The 21,534-nt window shown below is 38.0% G+C and overlaps 1 protein-coding gene and 1 pseudogene across 4 annotated transcripts in view; one reads left to right on the top strand and one right to left on the bottom strand.

The window, feature by feature from the left end:
* Window positions 1-21,534, bottom strand: part of PTPRD (protein tyrosine phosphatase receptor type D) — a 1,654,013-nt gene that overhangs the window by 1,584,291 nt on the left and 48,188 nt on the right. The gene's annotated exons all lie outside the window — the stretch shown is intronic.
* The window catches only part of LOC130038736 (targeting protein for Xklp2-like), a 66,063-nt pseudogene that overhangs the window by 1,145 nt on the left and 43,384 nt on the right, over window positions 1-21,534 (top strand).

Below are 21,534 nucleotides of genomic sequence, written 5' to 3'. Positions count from 1 at the left end.
ATAGAACCCCCAAATATCTACTTAAGGTTGCTGTGAAAATGACATGGGGTGTGGATCTATAAAGTACCCTTGTGATACCTAGAATCTTAAACTGTTTACTAAACATTGAGAACAAAAATTACTTGGAGTAATGGATGGCTTATTCTGAGGTTCAGGTTTCTTTGTCTGCTCCTTATATCTCTTTTTCTAACCTTATAGAGATCTGCAAAAGAACTGTCAGAGGGGATATTTGATTTGACTTAGGCAATGGGGTATTGAAATAAGTAAAGAAGAAAAATTTGAAGTAGGCTGCTATTGAATGGGTCAGTGTGATCTGATATATCTGCTTTCACTCTAAGACCATAAATGGGCTAGCTTGCCTGAGAGATTTTTTTTTACTGAGTAGAAAGTTTACTCAATTTACTCAAGTTCAGGCATCCCCCTCTGCTTGTGAACCCAGAACAGAACCACTGCCACTCCATATACTCCATAATATTCCATAGTGCCCTGAACACAGATCATTTGCAAATTCTTCAACTAGAGATGAAAGACAAATATTGACAAATAAATATATTTGAAAGACAAATATATCCCAAATAAATTAAGGATATATTTATTCTTAAATTTAATGTGACATATATATAGATTTGCTCGAGCGGGCCCAGTAACGTCTCCATTGGAGACTTTGTTGTTACTGTGTCTGGCATATCGAATACTCTCGGTAGCTTGCCGGGCTCTCCGAGAGGGGCGGAGGAATCGAACTCGGGTCGGCCATGTTGGCCGCTTGTAAGGCGAACGCCCTACCGCTGTGCTATCGCTCCAGCCCTGGAGCGATAGCACAGCGGGTAGGGCGTCTGCCTTGCACGCAGCCAACATGGCCGACCCGAGTTCGATTCCTCCGCCCCTCTCGGAGAGCCCGGCAAGCTACCGAGAGTATTCGATATGCCAGACACAGTAACAACAAAGTCTCCAATGGAGACGTTACTGGGCCCGCTCGAGCAAATCGATGATCAACGGGAGGGCCTTTACTTACTTTACTTACTTATATATAGATATAGATTTAATATACCCTCAAATGAGACAGAAGGTTTTATTAGAGCTCTTCCAAAATGCCTTTCCAAATATGCTTCTCTTTCTATCACACCTCCTAGTCTGATGTTATGTCTCATTTTTCAACATAACAGAAAAAAGTCCTCTTAAAATTACTTTTCAGGCTCAAGATAGACCTACTAATTCAAGGTATCACATCAGTCCCAGGAAACAGTATCCAGATCAGAATCACAGAAGACCTGATCAGTCAGTCTGCAAACACCAAGCCAACATTGGGCCTTACCACCAACAATGTTGATGGTAAGACTTTAATCTATCAGGTATGTTCTATTTTACTCTTCCTCATTCTTTATTCTTTTTTCTGAAAAATAACCAACTTCCTTCTTGTACTCTATCCTATTTTGCAATTATTTCAAAAGAGACTATACTTTTTTATAATGCTACATAAAGCTTGTTTGCACCAAATATGTTGCCTTTATTATATTTTAGCAGATTTAATAATGATTAAAGTACTTTAGTAAAGTACTCAAAATGGTCGTAAAAACTCTTAAGAGTTCCAGGGTCAACTGAATCAGTACTTAGGAAACCTCTGGAAAATAATGGCTTTGTAAGAACTGACAGGTTGACCCTGACAAAATATTCAGACACGTTCCTATAATTTTTCTTAAATTAATCTGTGTTATTCATTACTTTATTTGATTAATGATTAGCCAAAGTAATTTTCAAAAGGGGCTGGAGCGATAGCAAAGTGAGTAGGGTGTTTGCCTTACACACAGCAGATCCGGGTTCTATTACTCTGTCCCTCTCGGAAAGCCCAGTAAGCTACCAAGAGTATCCCGCCCACACAGCAGAGCATGGCAAGCTCCCCGTGGTGTATTCTATGTGCCAAAAACAGTAACAGCAAGTCTTACAATGGATACGTTACTGGTGCCCACTCAGGCAAATCAATGAACAATGGGAGGATGGTGCTACAGTGCTACCATGTTCAAAAGAATAAAGTTGTGTTTGTGTGCATTTTTCTTTCCTACTAAGAAGTGGATATTACCTTTCTAGAATCTAGGGGAAGGGAGAAAGCTTTCAACACTAATTTTCTCTTCTATGGGGACTTAATTTAAAAATTATTGGTATAGAATTGGCATCTGTCCCAAATTAAGTACTTATAAAGTTAATATGAGGTAGTAATGGTGGCATTTTAGATTGTTGCCATCAACTTTAAGTCAATGCTGTGGATGTCAACTGCCAAATTCTACTTTTTTATTAAATATTTTTATTTATCTATACCAAAAACAGTAGTCTTTGAATGACTTTCATGTGTTACTCAACACAGTCAGTTTTTTTTAGGTGCTTACTCTTTTACAGATAAAACACAAAAAAAGATATCAATGGCAAATTTATTTTACAAGTTTCACTTACTGTCCTATTGCTACAAAAATCTAAGCACAACTTCAATTATCTCTCATTCTTTGAGTAATACTGACGTTTATTCTAAGAAAACTTAGAAAGTTACTCTAGATTAAATAGCCTTTCTACAATCTATGGAGGCTGTTTTAAAAAGAAAGAAAAAGAAAGGAAAATCTTGTGATAGAGAGATCCTACAAGGGTTAAGACACTGCTGGCTTTTTCTTTTTTTTTTCTTTATTTCTTGAGGGCCACACGTCAGGGTTCTTTTCAGTAGGGACTTAGGGTACCAACTGCAATGGCAGGGGTCAAATCCAGGCCAACTCTGTACAAGTCAGATGTTTACCAGTCGTACTTTTTCTCTAGCCCCAAGATGCTTGCCTTCTATCCCACCAATCGCAGTTTGAATCCCTAATACCGCATATGGTCCTTTAAGTACACCAGGAATAACTCCTGAGTACTAAGTCAGGAATAAATAGCCTGTGAACACCATTGAGTGTGGTTCAAATTTTGCTGTACCACAGCAAAAAAACACACAAAAAATTAAAAAATCTCTAAAAACTAATAATGACTATAGGAGAACTTTTGAAGAAGAGCTAACAAAGACAAAAAGAGAATTGAAGATGCCTAGCAATCCTAGGACACTGAACAGGAAGAGAGGTTCTTGAATACTTTCTAGTTTTTACTCTCAATGATATTCAGTATTTCCATCAGTTACCAATTTAAGAATGGACCAGCTAGTAACAAAATCAGAATTTTACTGGCTTTGTTTAGCAGGATGAAATCAACAATTCTAAAACCATTCCAGAGATACACAACCTTACTTGTACTCTATTTGACCTCTGAGCTAGATTTTATTCCTAGTACCAAAATAAATATATTTATCATTAAGCCATATGCTATGAAATTGTCCTACAACTTAGTTTTTCTCATTTTTCTGGGGGAAACCTTTCACAACACAAAGGAAAACAACCAAAGTATAACTGCACTTAGCCTATTTCCAACAAGATACAGCAAAAATAACATTAATAACATAATTCTGCTAGTAATTCCAGGAAACTCAAGCTGAGTACTTCATGTCTTCAGTGAATAGTTTACTTACATTCATTTTCCCCCTCATTTCCAGCACCTTCATCCTATGTGTTATTTCTCATTGCCTATTATTTAAGCAATATATATTATCTAGAATGTTTTATAGAGTATACAGTAAATGATGTTTATTTGGGAATTTCTCCTTTCTCCCTCATTTCTGTTATTCTGTATCTACCAAATATTGACTATGGCTTCTGTCCAGGATACCGTATCTATTGATCTATTGTGAAGATGATGTAGGTGATCAGGCAGATAGGGAACACACTCCTCCCAAGGCAATGGCAGTGAATTTCCTGGGAAGTGATAATATCCAATAGCCCTGAAATTGTAAAGGCCAACTTTGCAGAAAACAGGAACTGAGGCTTTACCTGGCTCACCTGGAGCCAGTAATAGATGCAGAGTACACAGGACCCCTACAGAGGTGATAGGCTTCAGCAATCTGTAATCAAAGACTTGAAGGAGATTCACAGGAAACTTTGAAGCTGCCCCTTTGTGATAATACCTGATCAAATCCCTATATTCTCCTGCAAAAAACTCCAGAGAATATGCATAAAAAAGCTGGCCTTCAAGGTCATTTAAGGCTTCTCTGCCATTTGGGAAGCCCTTACTGAGCTATCCTCTCCCACGTTCTCTCCCTCTTTCCCTTCAAAGAACCTCCAAACAAAATCTGTTTTACTTCATCGCCTGTCTACTGCTGAAATTCTTTTCTGTGAGAACTCCAAGACCCTGAGTAGGGCTTCTCATATCCTACAAGGAGCAAATCCTCGTTCCAACTTGAGTCTGTGGCTCCCTGAGAAATCAGGTGATGGGTATCCTATGCCTAGAAGACCAAGCGAGGTTAAGTTAGGCTTGAAGGCCACCTGGTGGGGCTGGTAGAGACTCTGGCCTGTGCCGAGCAAGGGCTCATTGAAGAACCTTCCTAGTCTTCCCAGAGTGTAGGATAACATTTGTTTGTCCTTTCTGCCTTGCCACAGGGAGCTTAGGTTTGTTGGGTTATTCCTATCACAGTGCTCCCATCCCTCTATGTTTATTTGTAACTTCTTTCTTTGTGCTCTGCATCCCCAACTGGTCAGTCACCTTTATCTGCTAATAAGGCTCTGTTAACTTGTAAATATTGCTTTTCTCTTCTCCTTAAGTCCTTTGCATCGTTAATTCAGGGCAATGTCCTTTTTGTATAGATATAGGAAGACAGTTAATGCTATGCTGCTGTAACTTAATTGACTCTGAATGATATTCACTCCTGGGCATCCATTCTCTTGACTAAAGCCTCAGTTGCCCTTACCTACTAGTACCCCAAAAGAAGGGTCCCAGTGAAGGATTGAATGAACCCAGGGCAAGCTGTGAGGGACCCTGGCATCGAAATGGGTCAGGACAAAGAGCCACAATACTTAACTATAAGAGCATGGTTATGGACAAATTCTGTCATGATCCAAAAAGTAACAACTTGATTAGGACCCTGCTAGGGTTAGAAAAGATTCTTGAAGGTCACCGATGGGACCAGTGGGGCTCTGGCCCATGCAAGAGCAAGGGCTGATTGAAGACCTTTTTAGTCTTCCCAGAGGGTCCTGGGGTGGCAGAGGCAGATTGGGAAGAAAGTGACTCTTTCTCTCCTCCCTGCCTGACATAAGCCACCCATGTGGCCCACTGACATCAAAGGAAAGCATGAGACACAGTTTAAACTTCCACCATAACATGAGACACAGGTCAGGTTTGTCTCGTAAAGCACAGGGCATGGACTCAGATCTTGAGAGATCTGGACAAATCTCTAAGCCTTGACTGAGGAATCCTGAGAAGTCTCTGGAGAGTGTCTTTTTTTATTGTTCTTTGTTTTGTTTTGTTTTTTCATTTCCTTTATTTTATTTTTTAATTGTTCTTAGTGAGACAGCATGAGGTAGACTTACAAATTTTTGTGCTTGGGTTTCAATTATACAATGATCAAAAACCCATCCCTCCACTAGTGCCCAATAGGAGGCTAACACCCAAGAATGGCAGAGATTAGTACCAGGAATTTTACTCCATGGCTTGGAGGACAGCCACATATGCTAGGGGAGAAGGGAGCTCAGATAGAGAAGGGAGCACCAAATAAAGGGTGTTGGGAGGATCCTCCCAGGAGGGGAGAAGCATGCTGAAAGTAGACTATAGACCAAACATTATTGCCCTTCAACGCCTCTTTTGCAAACCACAACACCCAATAGGAGAGAGAGAACAAAAGGGAATGCCCTGCCACTGAGGCAGGGTGGGATGGGGGGGATGGGGGTGGGAGGGATACTGGGATCTGGAGAGTGTCTTAAATGGAAAAAAAGAAAAGAAAAGAAAACATTCTACTGTCATATGGAATAAAGAGCCCCTTCTAACATAGTTGCAGAAACTTTAACAAAAACTGTAGCCTACAGTCACATTTAAAATGTGAATGATGGAAAAAAGGTTCAATGCTACAGGGAAGATGATATCCAGGCAGAAGGTTGAAGGTGATATCCTCCAGTTTCATATAATAAACAAGAGGAACGAGATATACTAAATAATTAAATGAAAATTAGAAGTAACTGATTGTAAAGGAAAGACTCAGAACAATCTTTTTAGCCAACTAAAGGTACTCGAAGAAAGACCAAGGTGATATAACAAATTCCTTTGTTAGCACTTTGTAAAGCTCAGAGGTGGTTCCTGGTAGAAACTTCACACAGACTAAAAACTCGAGAACTTCACCACCACCACCCCCACCCCAGGAATTTGTTACTTTTACAGAAAAACAGTTTCTGTTCTATTTTTTTCTAAGTTTCTATGATTTTAGAGCAACTGCAGGTTCACTGAAAAATTTAGGAGGATTACTTAAGCCCACTACTCACCCACATGCATAGCCTCCCCATAATCCACCTCTCTCATAAAGAGTTACCCTTAGTGTCACTGATGAGCAATTGCTATACATCATTTACAAAATCCAGTCTAAGTGTTCTAGGGATGTATACCACAGGAGTTATTTTAAGACACTAAGCATAAGGCTATTTTGTTTTAAGCATAAAAAGATTACAGAACCATAAAATACTTAGAGAAACCCAGGAAGAGAACAAGCAGAGTCCTTTGAAAATGAAAACAAGAGAAGTCTTTGGACTTCGGAACAAGAAAAGAGCAGAATAGGGCAGAGAGGATTCCTGATTTACGTATACCAACCATTCCTTGAAAACAGCAACAGCCAAGGGATGTAGCTAAGAGATGTGAGAGAACAATTACAAAGAACAAGATTCAATCCCATTCAAGGAAGTCACAATAGGTGCCTAGCTTTAAGTCAGAACAGGATGGGGGCTGTGGCAATGCAACAGAAGGTGACTCTCCTATTTTTCTCTATTTGGATTATATCTGTGTTGGTCATTTTCTTTCACTTTAGTTCAAGTATCTGGCAAACAAGGGTGATATAAATTACAGCTTTGAAATTGAATGCAAAAAGCTTTTTGTCCTTTCTTAGTCAAGGTTTAATTAAAAGCTTGGGACAGGAATGTGATTTAATAATTCAGTGGTAAAGGACAAATCCCCTCTGTGTGAGGCTCCCAAGACTGATCAGAGAGAGAGGGGGATTGGAGGAAGAAGTAAGAAGATAAGGAAGAGGCAATGGAAAGAAAAAAGAAATAAGGTTTAGATCTGAAGTTGAGATATTGCCATTTGAAAGTGAGAATGGGGAGGGAAACTCTGGAGAAAGACGACTGTAGCATGTCATCCAGTTGTTCATCAATTTGCTCCAGCGGGCACCAGTAACGTCTCCATTGTGAGACATTTTGTTACTGTTTTTGGCATATTGAATACACCATGGGGAGCTTGCCAGGCTCCGCCATGTGGGCGATATACTCTTGGTAGCTTGCCAGGGTCTCCAAGAGGGATAGAAAAATCGAACCCGGGTCGGCTGCATGCAAGGCAAATGCCCTACCAGCTGTGTTATCACTCCAGCTGCTGTGCATTTAATTCATGGGGAAGTATAAAAATTATAATCAAAGGCCATATTATGGTAAAGAGCCCTCCCATTGATCATTGATTTGCTCGAGTGGGCCCAGTAACGTCTCCATTGGAGACTTTGTTGTTACTGTGTTTGGCATATCGAATACGTCACGGGGAGCTTGCCAGGCTCTGCTGTGTGGGCAAGATACTCTCGGTAGATTGCCGGGCTCTCCAAGAGGGGCGGAAGAATCGAACTCGGGTTGGCCATGGTGAGGCTGCGTGCAAGGCAAACGCCCTACTGCTGTGCTATCGCTCCAGCCCGGGTAAGACGGTTGCCTTGCACACAGCCAACATGGTAAAGAGCATTTTCCAAAATTTCCCAGATCTCCTACCCTAGAACAAGTCTAGGGTGTGACCTTAACAGTTCATTGCAAAATGGTCACGGTCCTCCCGTTGTTCATCGATTTGCTCGAGTGGGCCCAGTAACGTCTCCATTGGAGACTTTGTTGTTACTGTGCTTGGCATATAAATAAGTAAATTGCAAAATAAATAAATAAATTCAAAACTCTATGTTTTCTGACTTGCAAAATTGGGGGGCCAGAGAAGGTAGAGCAATGGTTATCCAATTTTCCAACTGCCATACTCACCCATCCATAACAAAGGAGGAGCCCATCAGTATATTTGTTTTTTAGGTCACACCTGTCCTTGCTCAGTTTTTACTCCCAGCTCTATGCTCCAGGGAGCATGCAGTACCAGGAACGAAACCTGGGCCACTTGCATGCCAAGCATACACTTAGCCTGTTGCACTATCTCCCTGGCCCTGGAAGAGCTCCTCCTCTCTTGTCAGTTACTCACATTTTTTTCTCTACATAGCAATACAATATGGAACATGATTCTGAGATACTGTAAATCAATCATCTGGAGCAGTGAAGGAGAAATATATAATTCAATAAAAAAGATTTCTTGGAGGACCTGTCTCACAAAGACAATCTCTAATTTCATTCCTTACTTTGAACATTGCTCTATGCAGAGAATATATTCAGAACCCCAGTAAAATAATGTGTTGGCATGAAAAAGTGAAGAGAAGTTTACCCAAGCAAGATCTTTAATGTTACTAAGCCAGAATCAAACCTTAGATCAGTTATTACAATGCTACTATTGGTGAGGAAAAACTAAACAAACAAAATAACTTGTTTTAGTTACATTTATTTATCTTGAAAGCTGAAGCATGCCATTAAATTAGTTAGCTAAGTTACTAAACTATCATGATGAGAAACTTAAATGATATGCATATACTGTTTCAATGTTCTAGGCTAGCTACTAGATTGAAGGTGTTGTAAATATTTCTCTCTTCTGAGGAAAGGGTCTGTGTTAGGTCTTCTCTGTATATATTCACACCTTCACTCTTCATGTGCTTGTTTCTGAATCTTTCAATTTCTTAACAACACCAGCCCCATTGGAGGAGAACCCACTGCTACTGACTGCATTTTAACTTGATTTTCTCTGTGAAGATCGATCTTATCTCCAAAGTTTACATTCTGATGTCCAAAAAGTCATGGGATTTCAAAATAACTTAGAATTTCAACTTTAACTCTTGAAGACTCACAATTCTACTACGACCACAGAAGCTCTCAATGAGAAGATCACTCCTTAACTGAGAAATGATGTATGCAATAGAGGCAGATTTTTAACACATATTTGAGTGGAAGAACACTATGAGTTCAGGAAACAGACTGTGCCAAGACTCTGAGATGTCAACTTGGTTAGAATTTGAATGGATATGCATGATTTCTTGCCTCCAAACTCCAATCCATCCACACTTCATTGCCATCCCTGTGTAAACAAAGCTGAATTCCAAAACACAACTTTGTAATACAGAATCATGCTAACTTTGCTTTGTGTGTGTGGGGGGGGGGAGGGGGTAGTGGGCAAAAGGCACCTGGCAGAGGCTAGGATCCTCTTCCTGTTTCTGGTCCTCTTCTAAGCAAGCTCCTGCATTGTAAGGGGTCCCTACAGAGCAGGTTCCTGAAGTGTGCACAGCTTTTGCAAGGATAGCAGCCAGCACCATCTGGCCCATCCTAGTCAGCGTTTTCCCAAAAAAGTCTCAAAGGGTGAATTTCAGCAAGTCTAGCTAGCACGGTAGCCTAATTCTCCTCCATCCAGTGAACTCATCTCACGCCTTGTCAACAAAACCAGAATCTCACTGCTACAAGTCCTTTTAGACTTGTGTTTTTCTGGGGGTTTCAAACTTAGCTCTAAAGGAGTGGAGGGAGAGGGATGCGTATTTAGAGAAGTTTTGTCTGTAAAAATTAATTTAAATTTAAAAGTAGTTTAAGAGGTGAAAGGCAGGGAGTGCTCCCAGTTCAAAGGGAAATCCCTCTGAGAAGGGTACCGGTGTTGGTTAATTGCAAATGGAAAAGCATGCTTTCTGCCAACACCTCCCCATGAAACATGGAGTGCAGTATTTAGAAAACTGTTATAATGTTGCTTTGTCTCTGGAAACAGAAACGAAGGGCTTGGGGAAAAATTGGTTCAATTTTAGCTATAACTGCAAGTTACTGTTGAAAAAGTTAAGGTGGCATTCATTTGAGGGTGTGAAAAAAGGAAAAGAAATCAAAGGTAACTCCTTTCTTTTTTGGTTGACTGAGAAGAAGGCTAAATTCATCATTCCTTATGTTAGAGAAAATTGAATCAGTGTTAGGGCAAAACTTTAATTTTGAACATCATAAATCTAACACGTCAGATATACAGTTAGATGAGTTCACAGGCAGTTGGAGGCAGTGTGTCAAGTTCAGGTGAGAGCTTGTTTAGAGATACACATTTAGAAAAGAACAGAGAAATTTATGACTGCAAGGCCAAGAGCTACTATAGTTAGGCCTTATCATGTTTATTATGTGTCAGTCATTCTAACCAGTTCATCCACTTTAATCTTTATTCCAAGTTTTAAATGAAATTGAGGCCAATAGAGACTAAATAACTTTCCATAATCTCACATCTAGTGAATGGAAGGTATAGTGTTCAATCCAACATGTACCTGAACTCAAAAATCTACTTTGGGGAGGAGGATCTGAAAAAAACTCGAATTGCAGTTAAGTAAGTTGATTACAATAGCAAAACTTGTATGATGTTCATGACCAGTCTCTACAAATTCACCAAAGTGAAGGTGCCTAAGACCCCACTCCCATCACCTCACTGTCCTTATGTCACTTCTATTCTGCCTCTTCCTCCCCTCTCCTTGCCCTCTTCCCAACTCCACTGCTTAATAATCTCAGTTCTGCCATCAAAGACCAAGAGCTTGACTTACCATCATCAAATACTAACTAGTCCCTGTATTTTTTACCGATATACCATGAATGAGATTATGTGCCATTTTTATTCTTATTCTGGTTCATTTCACTTTCCGTATTTAACCTCCAGTCCTATCCAAGTTGCAGAAAACTGCAAGGTGTTATCTTTTCTTACGAAGCACAATGTCCCATTGTGTGTGTATGCCACAGTATCTTTATCTATCCATCACTGGATATCAAAACCTACTTTTCCATGAAACGTAGACAAAATTAATTTCTTGCTTTTACTACAGAAATGGATTTCTGTCTGGCTCTAGAAAGGTCACTGGTAATTAGATCTAAAAGTCACCTACTAACCATCACTGACTATCTGAACTTCTGCTATCTCAATTCACAGAATTTGCCTACAATTTTAAGAAATGTTAGCATGCTATCTCTGATTCTGTCAAAATGTTAATCCTTGCTTTGAGATAATTTGAAATAATTGCCTATTGCTTCAAGAGAGGAAGTTAGCAGTAATATAGATATATATCTCAAAGCAGAGGTGGCATTTGAAAAAATAGAGTAGTTTGTACTTTAAGGAATATTGAAGCTCATCATTTTGTAAAATAACAGCTCTTCCTAGTGTTCAGACATATTGTTAACATTGATAGCACAAAGGTTTGTTTCGAAAAATACATAAAATCCCTCTTTATAATTATACTTATGATATCAAGTGCTTCTTTAAAATTTTACCACTGCCAGAAGTCTAAGTTTTCAATGCACTTATAGTTTCTGGTACATATAACAAAATTATTGAAATAATAGTAAGTCCTAAAATTTATTAGACACTCTTATAATGCTCTCTTAGAAATAAATGGAAATATAAAATATTTATTGTTAATGAATTACTGGTTATATATTGCTTAAAATATGAACTTATTTAAAATATTATATTTAATCATTTTGTTCTTGTGAATATTAATAAAGAAATGACAAGAAAGTTATATACTATTATAAACAATTTTGCCAAACTGGAATGCACATAATAATATTTTGTATTGCCATTTTAATACAATCTTGGAGTTCATATGTCAAAACTTCAAAAAGAAAGCTAAATAAAAAAGACAAAGTTACAAACAAAATTTTTTTTTTTTGCTTTTTGGGTCACACCCGGTGATATTCAGGGGTTGCTCCTGGCTCATGCACTCAGGAATTGCTCCTGGCGGTGCTCAGGGGACCATATGGGATGCTGGGAATCGAACCTGGGTTGGCCATGTTGGCTGCGTGCAAGGCAAACGCCCTACCTGCTGTGCTATCGCTCCAGCCCCCTAAAATATTTTTAATGATTTATATGATAAGCACTATGATTGTCTGTCGACCAAATAGTCACATTTTCTAATTTTATTTCTATAATTCTAACAATTTGTAATAGATCTAGTTTGTCACAGTCACATAAAATAAGGAACTTAATTTATCCACTACTAAAATAATTTATCAACTACTGATTTGTACAATGGTTTAGTGAAATAATCTTTCATGAAGCACAGCTATTTCTTAATTATGCCTATACAGTATCTTTACACGGCTTTGATTTTATTAAAGTAATAGCATACCAATTTCAATATTGCTAACATAAAAAACAATATAAGTACTTTTTTGTAGATATAGACTCATGTGAAAGAGTTTTAGCTGATAAAATGTAAGCAAAAATAGCACTCTTTACAATAGTCAGAATCTGGAAAAAACCTGAGTGCCCAAGAACAGATGATTGGTTAAAGAAACTTTGGTACATCTACACAATGGAGTACTATGTAGCTGTTAGAAAAGATGAAGTCATGAAATTTACATACAAGTGGTACTACATGGAAAGTATCATGCTAAGCAAAATGAGTCAGAAAGAGAGGGATAGACATAAAAATATTTTATTCATCTGGGAGACATAAAGTAACAAAATAGGAGATTAATACCCAAGAATAGCCAAGATCAGTACCAGGAGGATTACTTCATGGCTTAGAGGCCAGCCGGGCTAGAATGGGGAAAGGGCAGCTCAGATAGAGAGGGAGTACCAAATAAAGGGTGTTTGGAGGATCCTCCCAGGAGGGGAGATGCATGTTGAAAGTATACTATGGACTGAACATGTTTGCCACTCAATACCTCTTTTGCAGTCCAAAACACCCAAAAGGAGAGAGAAAACAAAAGGGAATGCCCTACCACAGAGGCAGGGTGGGATAGGGGGATGGGGGTGGGAGGGATACTGGGATCTATGATGGTGGAAAATGGGCACTGGTGGAGGGATGGGTATTTGATCATTGTATAATCGAAACCCAAGCACAAAATTTTGTAAGTCTACAACTGTACCTCATGGTGTTTCACTAATAAAAATATTTTAAAAATGTAAGCAAAAATCTTTGACTGGGAAATTTTTATAAATATTATTTAAAGCTTGGAAAAACATGGCTTTACTTTCTATTCATTTATTTCTTCCCTGATGAATGAAAAGGCAAGATAGAATTGTGTCAGCCATTCCACCACCATGAGTTAAGGATGCAAAATTTAGTAAAAAATCAGACTCGGAGGAACTAGGCTCTGCCAGCATTATGATCTGATAAAATTAGTTATCCTCATTCATTTTTCTTTCAGATGAGGGAAACATTTTTTTCTTTAAAAGCTATTATATTATATTGGCTTATTATAAACTCATAACTGGCACAGTATGCCAAAGAAAATATCACCACTCTGCAAGAAAATGAAGCAAAGAATATATAATTAATATGCCTAAATCAAACTCTTTGTAGACACATGTCATTGTTTATTTTTGATACACAGTAGCACTTTTCAAAAATTGTTTGAAAGAATAAAGTAATAAATAACTTCAATAACTTAATGAAAATCTACTATTAGAGAGATATTTTCAGAAACTAAATTATTTTATATTAATAAAATATAAAAATTAAGTAAAATTACTCAAAATATTTTAATATATACAATTATTTGTGCCTTTAATAATTAGATTGTCAAGAATCTGCGCTCTCTAGTTATAGAAAATATAACACTAGGGGGTATGGTGCTGCCAGGTCAATCTGTACCTGTGAGGAGAGTGCATCAGCAGCCTGATGGCGCCTTCAGACTTCCAGATACCCCCAAATTGTTGCTGTGCCAAGAAAGTAAACGGTCAAAAGTTAGGTATGTGGGAGACAGACCCACAAACCACCTCTGGCTTAGCTATATAATTGGAGGCATAGCCTCTCTGGTTCCTGATTGAACTGCTTAATGGCCATGATCCCAAAGACTCAGAAACGAATCTCGGAACCCAGCGGCTTCTAGCAGAAATGCATCCAGTACTTGCAGTAGGTTACTGGTGCTGGGCCAACCTAGGTGGGAATAGGTTTCATGCCTTGGCCTGTTCCCCCTGGCGGCTTAGTGGCCGCCATCCTCCAGAGGCCACTGGACAGTCGGGCTTGGGCCTGCAGTGATGAGACATGTAAGGCCTCACAGAATGGGGGTGGAGCCAGTCCTTTTCTCCCTACCCCAACGATACCCCAAGTCATCACCCACGAACGGCCTCTCTGGCTCTTGATCAAGCTGCTTAACAGCCATGATCCCAGAGACTCAGAAGCAAATCTCGGAACCCAGCAGCTTTTGGCAGAAATCCCTCCAGATTTAAGTGTTAAAATTTCTGAATTTCAAAATTGTGCGGCCACTACTGCAGCCACATGACATCATATGTTATTCATAACCAGCAATAGAAAACAAATTGTCTACTGTTGCCTTTTCAGCAGATCTGAGTGTTGGGGTAAAATATCAAATAATAATGGTGGGTCTGGTGATGAAATAGTGAATGTGATCAAAGTAGAGAGAGAGTAATGTGGAAATCATATGCTCCACAGGTAGTGGGGTTGTTGGGGGTGGATAATGGGCAATGGTGAAGGTATGGGTGTTTCATTGTATGACTGAGACTTAGACCCAAAAGCTTTGTAACTGCTCTCACGGTGATTCAATAAATGAAATCATAAAAAATGAAAAAAAACTAAGGTGGAGTTCATGCACAATTCAATCAGCTAATCAGTCACTGAATAAATAGCAGTACTCCTACATAAAAAAATTTTAAAAAATATAACACTACTTCAACTTGACTAATATCATGTCATTAAACACAATTAAAAATTATGGAATGGCTTACTAGTATACAGAACTTTTAAAGTATAAGCAAATGGAAAAATAAGACTTAAAGTAACTGTAACCACTACCACAATTTGTTTTGATCAAAACTAGGCCCTGAACTAATGTCAGTGGGAATGAAGTAGCAGTTCTGGACCTTTCTTCTATCTTCAAGGATGCCAGAGGACTTGAAATGCAAGAACCTTTTTGCACTATTATCTCAATGAATATGTAGGGTGGTACCTTTGCCAGATCATAAATAAATAAGTATAAATCTGTCCAAGAAGTTATTTTAGACCTAGTAGTTACAATCAAACCATGAGTTACTTCTATGAATGAGACACCACTGTAGCACTGGGAAGCAGTGAAGAGGACTAGCTAGATGGTTATGTAGGCTCAAAAGCATATTTGAAGTGAAGTTATCTGTACACATTTCACTTAGGTCTGCAATAGTACACATCTTAGGTGGCTGGATTTAGGAATCTTTGAAAGGAAGTGCAAGACTGGTGCTCTACTATTACTGTATGTTCTGTTTCTTGTCTTAATTTCTACATAAAAGCAAGCATGCTTGGTGCTGGGTAAAATCTCTTTGATTTTACATAAGTTAACATAACATCTGACATAAAATAATGTCTCTGAATCCAAGTCCATGGTTAGCTTCTAGTTGAGGAAAGTGTTGAGCAGTTTATACAGTTGGGTATTTTCTCCTGAGATTGAGTAGAAAACATAGGTGATTTGTGAAGTTTCACAGTGTACCGTAAATGTATTTCACTAATTTGATGTAAGGAAAGAATGTCTAATTTCCATTAGACATTATTTCTGTACTTAGAAATATATATATTTATACATTTCTAAGTACAGAAATATATATATGTATATATACATACATAAATAATCTGGGCTCTAGCAGCAAAGTCTAGCTCTATCTTGCAACCATATCTACTGTTGCAATGGTATCTCCCATCAGTTCTAAGGATCTCAAATACCAGGACAGGGCCTAAAACATATGAAACTTAAAGTGAGGCAGAAATAGAGGCTCATGGGAATACCACTCTTCCCAGAAGTCACCTCCATTTTTTTCTCAGGAACCTTAGGATTTTATTCTCTGACACAAACTGAATACCATCTGAATTTTGTGAAATCTACTCAGCGCTGCTAAGAATTCCTACACATTAGAAACCACCAACCAAAATCTTGATTATAGAACAGATACAAAAGAGCTTCCTATAGTTTTTACCTACTCTCTTTCTCAAGTTATTTATTTTTGCTTTTTTGGTTCACACCCGGCAGTGCTCAGGGGTTACTCCTAGCTCTGCACTCAGGAAGTACTCAGTGCTTGGAAGATCATATGGTATACTGGGAATAGACCCCAGGTAAGCCACATTCAATGCAAACACCCTACCCGCTGTACTGTCACTCTGGCCCTCTCTCATGTTTCTTTGACATTTATTTTTATTTAGTTATTTTTTTGGTTTATGGGCATAGCAGTTGGTACTCAAGGATCACTCCTGGCTCAGGAGACTGTATGTGATACCTGGGATAGAACATGGTTGATTGTAAGACAAGTGCCTTACCTGTTGCACTATATGTTTCAATACATAAACCTCCGCATTTATCCATTCATTGCAAAGCCAATACCTATTTCTACCACTATTCTTGCAAAGCCTCCTGCTAGGTGATCTCTTGGCACTTGAATCTCTTCAAATATATTTTTTTGTTGTTGCTGCCCCAAACAGATTTTTTCAGAAAGTGATTTGAATCAAATTAACTTCTCAGACTCAAAACATTTGTGCAATTTTATATCTAAATGTGCTATTAGATCAAAATACTTAAAAGGTTCCTTAAATATATCCTTGCTACCTCTTCAATATTTATTTCACCATAGTATTTTCCATTTCCTCCTATACATTCAATTTGCCTACTATAGCTTAACTCCTTAACATTGAAGCCCAACATTTTTTTCCCTTGAGTTGCTTAACTGATTTGAATGAATTCATCAACTCTCCTCTGTACAGTAGTATCATGGATTTCAAAATGAAATAGTACTTATTTTATAATTTTATAATTATTACTCAATTAACAAAAGTATGAATTTTAGTCTATTTTCTATAGTTTCTATAGTTTTCTATAGTTCCAGAAACTTTATTTTTGCTCCATTTTGTATTACAATGCCAATAACTGGTACAAACATAACAGATATCTGTTGACTATATTGTCTCTAAGCATTCTGCCAACATTCATGGTACATTTTGAAATGTTTCTATGTCACTTTTTGAAATGACTAGAAAGAAGAAAATAAGTGCCAGAAAAAATACATCAATTTTTCTCAATTTTTGATATTTTGTACATTTTTGTTTTTAAAAGATAATTTTCACTATCACTCCAATCAAGGCTGGAGCAGTAGTCTAGGCAGTATAGGCATGTTTGACTTGCAATCAGGCATCCTCGGTTTTATCCCAGCACCCCATGTGGTTCCTGACCCCAGCAGAAGCTATCCCTAAGCCCAGAGCCAAGAGTAAGCCCAAAGCATTGCTGGGGGTGACCCTTAAACCAGACATAAAATAGTAATTGGCCCAGAAAAGCCAAGTTTGAGTGTCTATATATACAGTTGGTTAAAGAATGTATTTCTATCCAGATTGTGGCTATAGTCTAGATAGAAATTTGAGTTTGGTGGATATAATAAGATATAGTGGTAAAACTCCAAACCATTCTCTTTTGTTGTGAAAACATTTTCATGATTCAGACACATTTGACAAGAAACATTGATACGAGTAAGCAACTGGAATTCTGGATACTATTATGAAGAGGAAGAACAAAGAGAAAATAATCATAGACTTCACAATAAAAAGTGAGAAAAAACTGTGAGGATTCAAAATTTAAGGGATAAGATGAAATGGAATGAGATATATGTTGCTTTTTACATGCCAACTCCTGCTCAAGCTGGGTTCCCAGTCTCTCATATGGTTCTCTGGGCACTGGCAGAAGTGAGACCTGAGCACAGAGACAGGAGTAATCTCTGAACATAGGCAGCTATGTTTTCAAAACAAAATAAAACCAACAAAAATTAAAATGCACTATCCCAGGACCACATGAATATACTTTATAGAAATATAGATATGTCTACATAGACATATTTATATACACTAATATATATTTCAGGTAAATATTTTTCATGTAATTGTAAAGAAACTGTTCTAGCTAAATTTCAATTTAACACACATGGCATGTAGTTACTTCAAATTTCAATTATTTATACTCTTGCCATCCTTTTTTAGGGTTATGATAAATAACTTAAAAATCAAGTCCATCACAATAGTGAAGAATAAGGTCATTTTTCATTTATAACAAAAAGCATGCCTTTCTTGAGGTTATATGGCATACAGGTAAAATCTGAAATTTACTCATGACTTGAATGATGGGTAGCTAAAGGGTCTGTTTGTTACAGTTTGCCCACTGCAAACAAGAGGACTATAATGCTTAAGGCCCATTCACTTATTTACAGAGAGATTAATTTTTCTATCATCTATTTTCTCTTTGCAACCTCAGTTTACAAAGGGAGATGAAATCTTTCCAAAAATACACCCACACAGTCAAATATTCATATACATACAAATATACATATAAAATATGAATACTTTATCAATTATTTCACTTGGGAAAATAGAAATACTTAGAAAGACATAAACACATATTAAGGACATATGTGTGGAAAGAACTACTATTAAAATATAAAGCCTTTTGAATATTTTTTTTTCACTTTAGAAATTGTCAGGGGAGCCAGTCTTCACCAGCATAATATTTTTTTTCATGTTTTGTTTTTTTTTTTTTGCTTTTTGGGTCACACCCAGCAATGCATAGGGGTTACTCCTGGTTCATGCACTCAGGAGTTACTCCTAGCCATGCTCGGGGGACCATATGGGATGCTGGGAATTGAACCTGGGTCAGGTAGCATGCAAGGCAAATGCCCTACCCGCTGTGCTATCGCTCCAGCCTCCACCAGTATAATATTTTTAAGCAGTGGAAATTCAAACAGTATCTCCTGTTTGCTCCTTGGTAGTGTTTTGAATTACATTAGGTTAATTGCATAGCAGTAGTCTAGTATTTTTTGGATTGCTAAACACTTTTTCAAAAACAGAAAGATAGTCACACCTACCAGCTGCCGCCAGCACCAGGTTGGTCCCATCAATGGCCAAGATGCAGAGACTATAAAACCTAGTTCCCGGAAGCGCGCGGCCACATTTGTGGTCGCGCAACATCTTATTATCTCATTTTTCCTTTGGAGAACCTGGCATGCTACCAAAAGTATCCTGCCTACACGGCAGAGTCTGGCAAAATTCCCATGTTTGTACTCAATATGCCAAATACCAGTAACAATTATGGGTCTCATTCTTGTAATCCTGAAAGAGCATTGAAATGGCTCTTTTAAAATCTCAGGGATAGGACAAAGGAAACGTTACTGGTGCCTGCTCAAGGAAATCGACAAACAACAGGATGATCGTGATTGTGAGTCTACATAAGGTAAGGTAAAAGGTAAAGGCCCTCCCGTTGATTGTCGATTTGCTCGAGCGGACCCAGTAACGTCTCCATTGGAGACTTTGTTGTTACTGTGTCTGGCATATCAAATACTCTTGGTAGCTTGCCGGGCTCTCCGAGAGGGGCGGAGGAATCAAACTCAGGTCGGCCATGTTGGCCGCTTATAAGGTGAACGCCCTACCCGCTGTGCTATCGCTCCAGCCCTAAGGTAAAGGCCCTCCTGTTGATCGTCGATTTGCTCGAGCAGGCCCAGTAACGTCTCCATTGGAGACTTTGTTGTTACTGTGTCTGGCATATCGAATACTCTCGGTAGCTTGCCGGGCTCTCCGAGAGGGGCGGAGGAATCGAACTCGGGTCGGCCATGTTGGCCGCTTGTAAGGCGAACGCCCTACCCGCTGTGCTATCGCTCCAGCTGTGAGTCTACATAGGGAAACATAAAAATTATCAGAACATTTATATTTCTTTGATTAAAAAACCTCCACTAAAGAATGGATTTCACCAATAAAAAGTGAGAAAAAACTGCAAGGATTCAAAATTTAAGGGATAAGATGGAATGGAATGAGACATATATCAACAACAACATATATCTTCAGAATATATTTTGAGGATCATAAGCCTAAGGAGCTAACTGGTTTGTAGAGTACATAAGAATCTTTTAAATGACACACCAGAAAGTGCAATTGCTTTGGGGCATCAAAAATATCGGCAATTATCATAATTGAGCATATTTTCAAATATAAATATAATGCAAATCTGACATCAGTTCCTATTAATTTGGATTATAATGGGAAACACTTTTAATAACACATTAGAAAAATCATTTACTGGAGATCACTTTACTAAGTGAAAATAAGAAAAATTGATGAATGCATGTGAGCAGATTTATGTTTACAGTCTCACATTTTTCTAAGTCTCACATAAATAATCTATAAAGTTCTCATGGTTCTCAAAAATAGCATTTAATATAGAATAAGTCTTCCTTTATCAAGACTAGCTATATATTTTAAGACTTACTTATTCGTTCTTTGGGCTACACTCAGTGGTGTTCCATGCTTAACCCTGGCTTTGTGCTCAAGGATCACTCCTGGAGGGGATGAGGGAACTGTATGTGGTGCCAGAAATTAAACCCAGATGAACTGCATGCAGGGTAAGTGCCTTAAGCAGTATACTATCTCTCCAGTTATAGTAATGCTTTTAACTGGAGAGATAGTATAGATAGATAGTCTGCTTAGGCATCAAACTGAAACTTTAACTTTAAAACAGCAAAAATTCCTCTCCTGCTCTCCCTCCTCACAAATGTCTTTGGATGTTGGGGATGATTAACTTTCTTCCTTCAAAGCTGAATTAAATATAGAGACTGATATATTATCCTAAAAGCAAATGGTCCATTGTTGACTCTAATTTATATATTTTTGTATCAACTTTATTAAAATTTCAGAATATATGAAGACTTACCACTATGAATTTACATACTAGCTACAAAAAATATTGTGAGAGGAAAACCAACAAATTTATCTACTTCATAATATACAGTTTGTATGTAGAGCTTTGTATGTATAGTTTTGCATATATAGCTTTACTAATTGAGAACACTTAACTTGTTTTAATAAAAAGAAGCATTTTTTTAAAAGGGGATATTTATGATCCTATTGAGATTATATAAAGCACTTAAAATGGTATAAGCACTGCACTGTAGTACTGTCCTCCAGTTTATCAATTTGCTTGAGCGGGCACCAGTAACGTCTCTATTGTGAGACTTGTTGTTACTGTTTTTGGCATATCGAATACACCAGAGGGAACTTTCCAGGCTCTGCCATGCAGGCGGGGTACTCTCAGTAGCTTCCCGGGATCTCTGAGAGGAACAGAGGAATCGAACTCGGGTGCACCATATGCAAGGCAAATAAATGCCCTACCCACTGTGCTATTGCTCCAGCCCCAAAACAATATATAGTGAATTTAATTATAGGAGCATATATACCCACTTAATATTTTTTTGCTAACCAGATATCAAAGTTAAAATATTATAAAAACACAGACTCTATTGTAAATTACTAGCTTTATTAATAAATATTTAATATTTGCTTTAAATTTTTGTATGTTATAATAAGAGCTGCTGTTGTTTTAGCAATCTAAT

Source organism: Sorex fumeus, unplaced genomic scaffold, assembly GCF_029834395.1.
Source record: "Sorex fumeus unplaced genomic scaffold, SorFum_2.1 ptg000079l, whole genome shotgun sequence".
Lineage (NCBI taxonomy): Eukaryota > Metazoa > Chordata > Mammalia > Eulipotyphla > Soricidae > Sorex > Sorex fumeus.
The sequence above is the reverse complement of the archived record's forward strand: the minus strand, read 5'-3'. Positions and strand labels throughout refer to the sequence as shown.